Raw genomic sequence first — 14,055 nt, forward strand, 5'->3', positions numbered from 1 at the left:
ATACGCTAGGACCGAATACTTGAAAACAATAAATATTTTGAATGTAAAATTAATTTACCTAGATTAATTTATTTTACATAATATTTTTGGCGCTCGAACAGGTACACCGAGGTTTTGTTCACTAAGAAGGTAGAATTATCAAAAAAATTTTATAAGAAAATTTTAAAAAATTCAAAGTTTTTTCATTTCAAGAAGAAATTAAGATTTTGTATTGTTGAACTAATGAAGTCACCAGAGACAATTTTAAAATAATTATTTAGTAATGTAAAGGAAGTTATCGAATTATAGTAATAAAAACGTGTTTTATTTATTTTACTTAAACAATACCAGTGAGGTTAATAATTTTCTTTCATAATTAATGAAAGTGCATGTGAATATTAATTACATTTTAAGATTTGTGATTCGTAAATTCTACAAGAATTACACACGATAATTCCAGTAATTTCAAAATAATAAAAATTGCAATAATTGAATCTTGGAGAGGACACGAGTAAGCACCTTTACAAAGGGCTTACCATTATGTACTAGGGATCAATGCAGAAATTTTTTAACTTTAAAGACATGGAACTAACAGACAGTTAAAACATATCGTTACATGATGCACTTATCTTCTTACCTTGTTTTGAGGGAGACTCCGACGACTCGATAGATTTTATAAGTTGTTGTCAAGACGCAAAAGAAATTCTGCCAGACGCTGCAGAAGCGAATCTAGCAAAATTAATTTATCTCGCGAAATTAAGTAGCAACGTTAAAATATCGGTAAATCACGTTATATCCATTACGATCAAAGGTCTAGTTAAAGCATTGAAAAAAATTTACGTTACGAAAGAATCAATTTATCAGCTACAAGGTGAATTAGATTGTATGTATCAACAAACAGACAAGCCGGTCACAGATTTCTTGAATCAAATAAAAAAAAAGTGTAGAGAAATCACAGAATGCCATTCGAGTAATTATTCTGATTTGAACGCGGAAGCTATTTCAAATTTCAGAACAACAGTAGATACCGCAATTACAAAGGTTTTTACGCAAAATTTAAATGATAAAATTGACGAACGAATGCCAATTTGTAGTGATATCGAAAAATTTTTAACAAACGCGTTGAGAATAGAAAGAAAGATAAAATCCGCCGTCCAATCTGATTCTGACACTGGCTATAAGACGTTCACCAGTGAGTAAGGAAACGCTATAGAAAAATTATAGTAGAGATAGTAGAGATAGAACAACCGTTAATAGATCGTTTCACTGAACCTGCAGTAGAAGCTCAGAATGTTTCTCCGCAGGAACGAAACCCTGCAGCAGAAACTCAGAATACTTCTCTGCAGGAAGAGAAATCCATAGTAGAAGTCCAGAAAATTTTTATACAGGAAAACAACGTTGTGGATGCCTCTAAAAAAAGGGAGAGTAAACCAAGTAAGGATCGGGCGAAATTCAATGAAAGGAGGATCAGCCCACGGATTTCCGTGCTCCCTCTTGCTTTCCCTCTTCTCCCCTTTGCACTGCACGGCTCACCTGTAATAACCTTATCAATTGTGACGGAAGGGTTTATTAATACTTCATCGTGTCCTAGCACGACTTCCCCTTCGAGCTCGTCGTGGTCCCGGATCTGGGTGAGGATCACGCAGCACAGATAACTTATTACCAACTAATACTAAGCAAATCATAAGTTAGAATTCAAAAATAAGATTGAATTTATTCATTTGATAATAACAAACCATAAGATAAAATATACACTAGTCACAAAAATTAAGGGATATAAAAAAAATTCCAAATTTTTTGGTGATTTTCAGCGAGCTGTAACTCCGAGGAAAATGATCGCACAGAAAAAAAAAAAGCAAATTGTAGCTCCAAGTGTCTAGTTTTTAGATATGACCATGAAAATTTTTTGTCATCGTCAGGTCTGGAGAAATCCTAAGAAAACTACTGAAAAAAATTTTTCGAAATTTTTTTTCGTCTTAAAAAAGGTCTACGGGCTTCAAAAAAATTTTTTCGATTGTTTCGTTCAAAAGCTCTTTTAGTAAATTTAATACCCTTTAATTTGACGTAATCAAAAGCCTGTACGATAATTTGCCGCGGAGTTATCGTCAAGCAAAGCAAAAAGTTTTTTTGACTTTGGAAATCAATAACTCTGGAAATAATGACCGTATAGGAAATCGAAGGAGGGTTTTGAAAACTACACAATATTCTCTATAAGAAAACGTAAACCGCTTTTGAAGAAAAAATTTTTTTTGAATTGAAAACTCGGACTGAAAAAAAGACAAAAATTCGCATAATTAAGGATATTTGGATAACTTGGTATAACTTTGGATAAAATGGATGAACGGAGGATATCGTTGGTAATTTTTTAACTTCAAAGTGTCCCCTAAAATCCCTAAGAAATTCAAAGCGCTGCGATTTTTTGTTCATAGTGCTGTTATGTCCACCCGAAAATTTTTTCTTTTTAAATTTAAATCAGCCGCGCAGATGGAAGACTTCTCCATGCGCGAAAGCCACAATAAAATAGAAGCTACGTGACTGCTGGTTGAATAGCGGGGACTCCTGCAAACTCAGCACCGCGAGCATTTAAAAACGAGAAACGGAGACCGCTCCCGGTCTTTTGTTAATTAATTCGACTTCCGCGTTTAATTGACGGGCCCGTGCCTTGTAGAGTCCTTTGCTTTAATTTGCACTGCACTTAAAGGAAGTTTGGACGCGGTTTAACCGGCAGGCCACGTACTAATTTTAAGTATCTTAGAGAGTCGCATTCTTAAAGTTCTAATTTGCCCTGCACTTAGGCGAGAATTCGGCCAGTAAATAAATCCTAAAGAACCGGAATCTCCAAGTTCTAATTTGCTCTGCACTTAGGCGAGAATCCGGTCATTAAGTTATTCAAAATTTCTTAAAAGCTAGTTTTGCGCACTTTACCCTACGGGGGACTGGAGGACGTTAGCTCAATCAAATTAATAAAATTCATTTGATTAAATTACGTTAAAATTCATATTTGTTAAAGTGTAAGAGTTTTAGTGTCTATAAAAATAAATGTCAAGAGAAGTGAAATTTGTTCGAATCAATTCATTTCGTAAAAATAAGCAGCCCAATCCATCCTACTCTATCCGCCGCAAGGACCGATCAGAGGGCCCAACCCAGGAAAAGGCGCTGACAGCAGCCCCGGAATCACGGATCCGGTAATAATTAAAAATCCTGCAAAGAGTAAGTACACCTTTTCTTAATAAAATTCCGTAATCAGTCTCAAACGAAGGCGTGGTAAATTCGTCCGTCGAAAACGTCCCACATAAATAATTAAAACAACGGAATTAAAAACTCCGTTGCGTATTCTTTAAGCCGTTAGTCCAAACCTCCACCGTTTACGCTACCACTTAAACGCCCTTGGACATAACATAAAGAACACTGGTGGCAGCGGTGGGATACGAGTACGAAATTATTTAACTTTCGTTTGAGAAAATTTAAATTCTCTAAAAATTATTCTTCTTTTCGTTTTCGAACTATCTAAGTTCTTATTAAAATCGAGTAAATTCCACTGTTAAGTAAATTTTAATTTTGACAGTTTAAAATCTCTCTCTTAAAAACTAAATTTATCAGTTTCGTTTATTCTTAAATTTTATAAATTTTCAAGTCTTATTTAAAATTCGAAAAATCTTTTCATATATATCATTAACTCCAGAAATTCAAAATTTTGCTTAACAAATTTTTTTTGTTCACACCAAAATTTTCTTATAATTCGCTAAAGAATTTAGTTTGCATCTTTTTTGGAGTTATAAAATTTAAAATAAAATCATTTCTTTTCATTCTAAATCATCTTTTTCATTCCTATAATTTTCCTTTCTTAATCTAATAATAAAATAAAGATTCGCTGACGTTTCTTTATCCGAGGTGCGGTTCGCATCACGCGGAACTCGCACGTGTATCCCTTGTCAGCAGAAATATTGCACGTCCGTTTAAAGAATTTTTGTTTACTAATTAAGCAGTTTACGGATACTATTTTAACTTCTATTACTCGAATTTTATTTATAGAAGTTCATTTTTGTCTTTCATCATTTTAATCTATTTTTAGAAATTAGTTAACAAGGACTTATTTTGGGTAAAAATTATTTTGAACCCTTTACTCTTATACTTACACATTACGAGAAGGGTGCTTTGAATTTAGCACCTTCTCTACACAAAGGTTTCCAGTTCTGGAAGGGTGCTTAACAGCACTTTCTTTAGCTGAGAAAACTTTCAAAAACTTAACTCTTGGGAAGGGTGCTTTGAATTTAGCACCTTCCCTCGATCACACTTTATCTGGCTAAAAATAAAATTTTTACCAAAATAAGAAAGAAAATTTTAAAAATTCGAAATTTTTTTATCTATTTGTTTTTATATATATAAAATTTTTTTCCTTTCTCTTCGGAATCTCTGCTGACACGAGATGCTACTATTTGAATAACAACATTTTTTTTTTGTATATAATTTTTGTGATACTGAATATTTTTGTTGAAATTTCTTTCCCTCGTTTGTAATATTAAAAGTTTTTTTTGGGTACACGGTTACGAATACCATAAGAAATTTTTCTCCCTTCCCCTAGAAATCGAATTATATTGTCGTGACCCGAAATTTTAAAATAAAAAATTTTTTTTGGGGAAATCAATTTATTTACAAAATTTTGGTTTTGCGATCGGTTACTGCGTCGACTACTTGACGTTTTTATTTTTTGATGCTGTAGAAATTTTTTTTTTGAAAACTTTAAAGAGCCGATGGGAAAGAATAGACGTTCGGGCTATCGATATCACTTAAAACAAGTTCATTCAGATTTTATTATCAACGGCAAGGTATATCACCGCCCGTTGATAGAAACTAAATATTGGGAAGAAGATACTGAACCCGCGAAGAACGTAACCGATAAAAAGGCTGGTGGGCCAAAGATTATAGAAAACGTTAAAGCCGTCGCGGAACTTTACGAAACAATATTAAAGATTCGCCAAATCCAAGCCCCCATCAAAGCGCCGTTCGAGTACAAACTCCATCCGATCGACCCTAAATCTCCACCTCGAACCTAAAAACCTAAATTCTTATCCGCTCATCTTTCTTTCAAATCTTCGAAAATTGAACTCCAAAGAGCTCACATAAATAGAAAACTATTAGAAATTTTTTTTTGTTATTATAAAATCTTGTTATAGAACTTACATTAATTCATTATCTTACATTCCGCTGAGCAAGCGAAATTTAAATTTAACTTCAGTCTTTAGTGTTCATACATTGGTGTAATTTTACTCCAATCTTATTTGAAATTTCGTCTGAGATTTTTATATTTAAAATTTTTTATATTCAATTTTTTTATATAAAACTAATAATAAAATTCAAAATTTTTTTGCTGGAAACTAGGAATTGGTCAAGGTGTTAGAATTTCCTTTCAATTTTACTCATTACTGTCTGAGTAAAATATTTGATTCTTCCTTTATTACTATCTTGAAATTGCTTATAGTAAACACACGTCCTTCAACTCTTCCGTGTCTATCCGTCCGTACTCAATATTCTGTAACTCTATATACACGATAGCTAATCTTTTCCTCCGGTTATTGCACTCAACAGCTGCGACCTACTTACCTAGTGACCGATAAAAATATATCGCGATTTAAATCAAATAAAATTCGATTTTTAACTTTTCCTTTATTTTGAGTTCTTCGAGCGAAAAGTTCCTTCCCAACCTTCGTCTAAATTCAAACTTTACCCAGAATAGTCAAATTTTACTTCAAGTTAGATCACACTAGAACCGTGGAACCCTTCGAGGACGAAGAAGGAACGTTTTTTGTCCCTTGTTCGAACGATTTTCCGTTCGGAATCATGGCTAGGAGAACTTTCCGCGTAGACACCTCTATAAACGAGGAACTTCTTAACACTCAAATTCAAACATTGGCCAAAGAGCTACACGATGCCCTCCCCTATTTTAACGGGGAAGGGCCAAACGCAGTAAAAGATTTCGAATTGTTCGATGGGATAGTAAGAAATTGGCTACCGAGCATCCCAGCAGACAACCAAGACTTCTTCGCCCGTCGTATAGCCCAAAAACTATATGGACGAGCCAAGAGATTGGTTGAACATGTCGAATTAGGCTCGGTAGAAGATATCTTACTAGTCCTAGGTCGAAAACTCAAGAGAGGCGACCCATATATCATGTGGCAGAAAAATCTAGCTGCTGCGGCCCCAAAAGATACGGAAAACATCGAAGACTTTTATTACCGGCTAAGCGAGATGGTTCGTCGTATAGAGCTCAATGCTCCCGAAGCTGATAGGGCCGTAGTAAAACGTACATTTGAGAAAACAGCGGCTACTACCCTATACGAATACCTACCAGACTTCTTACGGTGCCTATGTAAAATAAGAAGAGCCGAAACGTTAAATGACATGTATCTCGCCATCGAAAACGACGCGTATAGAAGACCGGAACGAAGACGATCTATGAGAGATGATGGACTCACTCCCGGAGAATCACTTCCACCCTCAGTGGAATTTCACCGACGACCCGGACAAGATGGTAACCGACATTATCCGCAAATGCCGAGATCTTCTCGTGATTATGACGATCGTGGCAATTATCGCGAATTACCCCGCACCTTGGCATATCAAGAATATAGTCAAGGTCCAAGAATAAGCGCTCCTCGGTATTACGATGACCCATTTCCCGACACATATGAAGACTACGCTCCTGACAGTTACTACGGCGCGGGTTATCAAGTAGAACAACAAATGATGGGCTCTACTTTCACGTTCGGAACCGAGCGAAATACACAATATATGCCTAAGACTCAAAATTATTATCAACCGCGACCTTTCCAAAATTATAACCAAAATCGTTTCCATCCAGGAGTACCAGGTCCTACAAAGAGGGCGGTACGCTTTGAAGAAGACGAAGATTCGGAAGAGGCAAAATTACGGCACAAATCGGACCCAACGATAATTTGTAACTGTCCATTTTGCCCAAAAGGAGAACGTCGAGACACGTACGATCCTTTAAACGGATCGGGCGCTCGTCAACCGGAGACAATGGCGAGTATGCCCGTCCAGTCTCCGTCTACTTCAGCGAGGACTCCCAACAATTATCAGCAATATCCAAGGAGTCAATACCGAAATTATCAAAATCAATACCCTCGATCAATCCTGCAAAATTCCCAGAAGCAGGTCTTAGAACATCAATCGACTATGACGGAACCAATGTCTCTACCGAGACCAGAACAACAACCAATCCAAAACAACTTGACGTCACCAGCAGGACAGCAGAATCCTCAATTGATGACCGCAGGAGAGCTACGAGCCCAGGCGAGGACGAACCAAAGTGCCTAACTACAGGAAGAGGCCCTACAGTCCATCTACGTAGTCCAGGACTTCGAAAAGGCGGAGTAAACGCCCTTCTCGACACCGGTTCCGACCTTAACTTACTCTGCATCGAAGAACTGTGCGACGAAGTCCCCTGTAACATCGAAGATACAGGAGCAGTTGGAGGTATAGCTACAAGCTCAATGCCTATAACCGGTTCTATCAGTCTAAAAATATTCGGAGTTAAAATCACGTTCCATCTCGTACCAAAACCACCCGGCGGTTATAAAGCTATTCTCGGAAACGAATTTTTCATTCAAAATCGCGTAACTATCTCGTTTTACTGGAATACTCTAGTAATGAAAAACAGACCTATTCAACCAATACCGATCATCAACCCACGAAGGTTCCCCGAGCAAAAGATCCTCGCTCTAGGAACTGGGCCAAAGGTATATATCTCGTGTAATCTGCTCCTAGGTAACTACCAGCGATTCCTCATCGATACAGGCGGGGATGTATGCCTCGTCAATGTATCCGCGTTAAAACCTGAAACAATTATCGACACCAGAAAAGCTAGAAAATTCCGAGGCCTCAGCGACAGTACCTTTGAGACCCTAGGAGTAGTTAAATTGAAAATTCTCCATATCGAAGTCGAATTTCAGGTTTGTCGGGAGGATTTACCATTCCCGGAGTGGGAATCCTGGGAAACAATTTCCTTGAAACCGAAAAAGCTGAAATCTCGTATGACAATCAAACTTTGGTTTTGTTATCTTCTCCAACAAAAACAACCTCTTTTAGCCTTAAAACAAAGCCCTCTTCAAGCTACACAGTACCACCTCGTATGAAAATGGTAGTAGCAATACCAGTCCAAGACTTCGAAAAGAACGAGGGATATCTCCCTCGAATGAAACTTCCGGATGGAGTCCTTGGAGGAGAGGCCGTCGTCAAGGTAGAGGACGGTTACGCCACGTGTATGGTCATTAATCTTAACAAATCCAGTCGACATAGACATCGGACCCCAAGCACTCGAAGATTTCGAGTTCAGTAACCCTAGTTCAGACGGGGACGAGTCCGATGACCCTTCCATCGAAAATTCTAGTCGTATAGCCAATCCGGAAGTACGCATTAAGACCATACTTCAGAAAATACCCCTAGGTCATCTAAATGAAGAAGAAAAAGAACAAGTCCAAGAGCTTATAGAAAAAAATCACGACGTCTTTCATCTTCCCGGAGACAAGCTGGGTTGCTCGAAAAATTTCACCTGCAGGATTGAAACCACCACCAATGAACCGGTGAGAATAAAACAGTATCGATTTCCCCAGAACATCGGGAAGAAATCGCCAGGCAGGTCGAAAATCTCGAAAAACAGGGAATAATTCGAAAATCTAACTCTCCGTACAACTCACCTTTGTGGATCGTACCAAAAAAATCTAATGATCCTTCTATAAAAAAATATAGAATGGTTATCGACTTCAGGCAACTAAATAAAATCACTAGAGGAGATGCCTATCCTCTACCTCTAATTATCGACATTTTAGACCAGTTAGGCGACGCTAACTTCTTCAGCGTCTTCGATCTCGCCATGGGTTTCCACCAGGTCCCAATGCATCCCGCGGATGCGCCAAAAACGGCATTTTCGACCCCAGATGGCCACTGGGAATATTGTTGCATGCCTTTTGGCCTAGAATGCGCTCCATCTATCTTCCAACGAATGATGGATTCCACCTTAAGCGGGTTAAGAGGGACGGAATTATTTATTTATATCGACGATTTAGTTAGCTATGGTAAAACCCTAGAAGAACATGGGGTGAGAGTGCAAAGATTATTCAATAGATTGAGAGAAGCGGGTCTCACTCTCCAACCTGAAAAATGTAAATTTCTCTGCCCGGAAGTAGACTATTTGGGTCACGTAATAACAAAAGAGGGTATAAAACCAGACCCGAAAAAATTTCATCACTCAAAAACGCGTCGCGACCTAGAAATCATACATACAGAAGCCAGAAAATTTATGGGACTCGCCAATTATTATCGTAGATTCATCCAAAATTTCGCGGAAAGGGCTAAGCCCATAACAGATCTTACGCGAAAAACGAAACCTTTCATATGGACTGAAGAAGCGCAAACGGCATTTGACGATATCAAAAATGCCCTCTGCGAAGATTCTTTCCTTAAATACCCAGATTTTAACAAACCTTTCATCCTAGCTGTCCATGCGTCGGACTCGGGAATATCCGGAATTCTCAGTCAAGCGACGACAGTGGGGGACGATCCGGAAAAAGATGGAGAAAAATAGTCTCTTGCGTTTCAAGGGTATTTCACGACACCGAAACCCGATATACTGACGTAGAAAAACAATGCCTTGCAATAGTTTACGCAATTCAACAATTCCGACCGTATCTACAAAAACATTTTACTCTAATAACCAGTAGCCCTTGCGTTACCTGGTTAAGGGATAGCGCAACTGTCACCGAAAGACAAGCTAAATGGCGCTCTAAATTAAGTAGATACAAATTTAACGTCGTAGTCCGGCATAAGATCACCGAGCAATACGCGGAAGGGCTCTCTTACAACCCGGAAGGGCGTCCAGAATCTCCAAAACTCACAATAAATAATAATACCGAAAATAATCCTCTAGCGTTACCGATTTCTGCTTTAACAAAACCAAAAAGATTAAATAAAAATCTCTCGGATGAAGAGGCGATCCAATCGGTCAAACGCCCCGGTCGCCCTATCGAATCAAAAAATAGACCACGAGTCAGCAGCGCTCCCGAAGTAAGAGAAACAATTGCCTCTCGACTTAGGAAAAGAGAAATGGGAAAAACACGAGTCCCACCAAAAGTGAATTATCACGAAACCAGCGATCTAGATATAACCTCAGAAGATCCGAAGATTCAAGAAGCCGGAAATGAAGAACAGGGGGACGACGAGGTTTTCCTGCCAGGACCAAGCACAAGTAATAAAACACCTGACATTGGCCAAGAGGGGGACGACGAGGCAGAGAAGGATGAAGCAGCTGAAAGTGACAGCGAAATAAGGGTTCCACAAAAACGACGGTCAACGCACGAATTAATAGAAATGTTTGATGAACTCCTCAAAAGACGGCCACCACCGGAAAACACCCATCGGGAGCGAGCTCTAGAGAAAATCCGACGAGAAGAAGCGATATTCAACTACACTCCCCAAGAGTTAGCCGAATTAAAACGAACAAGTTCTGAGATAGCAAAAACAATCCGCCAAGCACTCAGCAAAATGCCTCCACTCTGGAGTAACGAAGAAGACTCGTTAGACAATGACACTGCAACCGAAATTAATGTCGACGAATTTCTAAGAGACAACAGCGAAAACCCTGAGGAAGGATCAAGCAGCGATATCAGTCCAGAAGAAACCGGAAAAAGCGGAGATTCCAGCGGAGCAGAAAAGCCCATCATCATAGAACCGGAGCCCTCGACTGAAACAGACGACATTAATTTCAGAAACGTCACCGATACATACGATAGAAATGAGTCAAACATAAATACTTTCACTCCCCAGAACGTAAACAGATCGCGATTCGCGGGATATTTAGGAGACGGTCCAGAACCCCGAACCCCAATCTTCGGAAGAGTCCTCATTCCCGATGAATTAGCGGCCATGGGGATCCATTATGACCATGTTAGCGGCCAAATCGTAGACGAAAACGGCGAAGCAATAACCGAAAGGGCCGGAACCGAATCGGCCAACCCCAATAACACACTTATCGAAACGGAATCAAAACTAAATAATTCACAGGCTAATAATAATATTAAATCACTTAGCAATTCGGAAAAGCCTAGCGATTCCAATAAAATTAGACGCGAAACAACTACAAGCGGGAATAAAACAGTGGGGGATGACGTAGGGAACAGCCGATTCGGACCACCATTTGTCGCCTACGACCCTCCAACTTTCGAAGAGGCTGAAGATGTTTTTGCCGAAAGGCGCCATCGACCAAGAATATATCTTCACCCTCGAGTTCAGACGAAAGTATACCGCCAAAAGGGTCCGACATAAAAATCAAATTTTCAACCAGCCGAGACGGGCTTACTTACGCTCGAGACCACTTAGTACACTTTTTAGCAGCTGATTGCGAAATAATAAAACCCGTAGCGAAACTGCTCCGCGACTTAAAATTTATAAATGCCGATGACCTTCACGCCTCAAAGCCTACAAAGGGGGACGTATTCGTCACCAAGCTAGGTCGTTGTAAAATCTTTACGGTATTTATCAAAACAAAACATTTCGAAAAATTAGACCCTATCGACCTGATCGAAGGATTGAGAAATCTTCGACAGTCAATGCACAAACACGACATTCATTCGTTTCGCTGTGCAAAGCAGGGGGACGAATTTGACGACTTAGACATAAAAGCCTATTTATTACACGAACTAAGAGACTGTCCAATAACAATTACCTTGTGCGAAGGGAACGTCGAGGTACCAGACGAATCCCTTCGAACAAAAATAATTGAGGAAAATCATAACAGCCTAATAGGGGGCCACAAAGGTGTGGTAAAAACATATTGGCGTATTCGCGAAAAATATTACTGGCCAGGAATGAAAGATAAAATCTACAATTATATACGAGCATGCGAGATATGCCAGAAAAATAAACTCACGCGAATAAAAACCAAACAGCCTATGTTCATCACAGACACACCCTTCGAACCTTTCGAAAAAATTAGTATAGATACGGTAGGACCCCTGCCCATGACCCCTGACGGAAATGTACACATCCTAACGATCCAGGATAATTTTTCTAAAGCAGCTGCGGCAGTTCCTCTCCCTGATATCAGAGCAGTAACTGTTGCAGATGCCCTGTTAAATCATTATATCGCTCTTTATGGGTGCCCTCGCGTAATTCTATCAGATAAGGGCACCTCATTTACAAGCAAATTAATTCAACAGCTAGCCAAAGCACTGAGAATTCAAAGAATAACAACTTCCTCATACTATCCACAATCGAACGGAGCCTTGGAACGATCTCACCAGCCTTTAATCGACTACCTCCGGGCTTATGTAGATAAATTCAGTAACTGGGATCGGTATGTCCCAATGGCAATGTTGAATTATAACACCACCGTGCACACAGCCACAAAATTTACACCATACGAAATTTTGTACGGAAGAAAAGCCCGAAGTCCAACTCAATTTCCGGACTTCAGTAAAATCGAATCATATAACGATTATCTAGCAGACTTAATTAGTCGAATTTCCGAAATTCAACGAATATCTGCGGAAAATTTAACGAGAGCTAAACACGAGTCTAAAATCCGATTCGACAAACATATACACCCAACAAAATTTAGTGTAGGAGACCTCATATACACGTTGAAGGAACCTAGAAAAATAAATTAGACCTTTACTATACCGGTCCATACGAAATAGTCGAAATAAATGAAATGGGAAATTTAATAATAGAAAAAGAAAATGGGAAACGAAAATTACTCCACCCGAATAAGGCTAAACCAGCCAGCCGCGAAAAATTTGACTAAAAAGAAACCCAAGTTGTTTGTTTCAGTATATAAGAGCCAATACAATTTCAACATGAACACCGTACTACTTCTCTTCTTGGGACTGGGGTATCTGGCATGGAGCGCAGGAGAAACGAAAATAAAGCCAATGGAGGCCAACCCAGGCCTACTCTACGATCCATTCAAGAAAATACATCTGATCCGCGAAGAATGGCAACTCATTAGTTCGATCAACATCGACAGACTGGCGAATATGTATCCACATTCGAACCAAAGTTTATGGGAAGCCTACGGAATATGCTCAACGAAATTCAATCATTCAATCTGCACATCATATTTGAGGGTCAACAGCCATAGAGAAATACAAGCAGAACTTCAACAAGCTCAACATCGGCTAAGACAACTCCTCGAGGACCCACAACTAGAAGAATTCGACTCACAAAACCGCACAAAAAGAGCCCCCTGGTTCGGATTCGTAGGTACAATAGCTCGAGAACTGTTTGGGACCATGGACTACAGCGACAAAGAGCACATCATCAAGGAAATAGACAATCTATATCAAAACAATAGGGAATTAATACACCTATCCCAAAACAACACTCACATCATCAAGAGTGAAATAAATGAGATCCTTAAACACGAATCAAACATAACCGAGAGGATCAAGGAACTGGTCCGAACATCAGCCTACCTCAAGCATGCAATAAATAAACAATTGAGCGATCTACAAAGAATCCAATTGTTCTCAATGGCTGGAGACGAACATATTCACCTGATGACCAACCATCTACGTATTCTAAACAACGCAGAAAAGATTATAGAAGAAGCGAAATGGGGTAGACTCACCTATTTAACAGTGTCAGCCAAACAACTGCATCAAGCAACCGCTGACATGATGAAAAAACACCCGACGCTGAACCCACCTCAACCTCTGAATCACATGGACATCAATACACTAGCCAGGGTGTCCACAGTGGAAACAGGAAAAACAAATGGACATTTCCTGATAATAATTACAGTTCCACTATTCGATCAGACGCCATGGTTAGCATATGAGCTGAAATCACTTCCCAAGCCTGAGAAAATTGGAGACCAAATATCAACATTGACAATTCAACCAACATCGAAATATCTCGTGTCAGAACCATCGTTTGATGAATATTTTCTCGCTGAACAAGATTATATCAACAACTGCAAGCCAATCGGACCAGACATGGCATGCCCACCAGACCTCGTGTCCAAAACAACCAAGTTGGTGAACGAGGTAGATTGCGAGATGG

The 14,055-nt window shown here is 39.2% G+C and overlaps 1 protein-coding gene across 6 annotated transcripts in view; it reads left to right on the forward strand.

The window, feature by feature from the left end:
• The window catches only part of LOC141533470 (dystrobrevin beta), a 633,463-nt gene that overhangs the window by 341,647 nt on the left and 277,761 nt on the right, over nt 1-14,055 (forward strand). The gene's annotated exons all lie outside the window — the stretch shown is intronic.

Source organism: Cotesia typhae, unplaced genomic scaffold, assembly GCF_013202065.1.
Source record: "Cotesia typhae breed Kobodo isofemale line unplaced genomic scaffold, CoteBio_Ctyphae contig_9, whole genome shotgun sequence".
Lineage (NCBI taxonomy): Eukaryota > Metazoa > Arthropoda > Insecta > Hymenoptera > Braconidae > Cotesia > Cotesia typhae.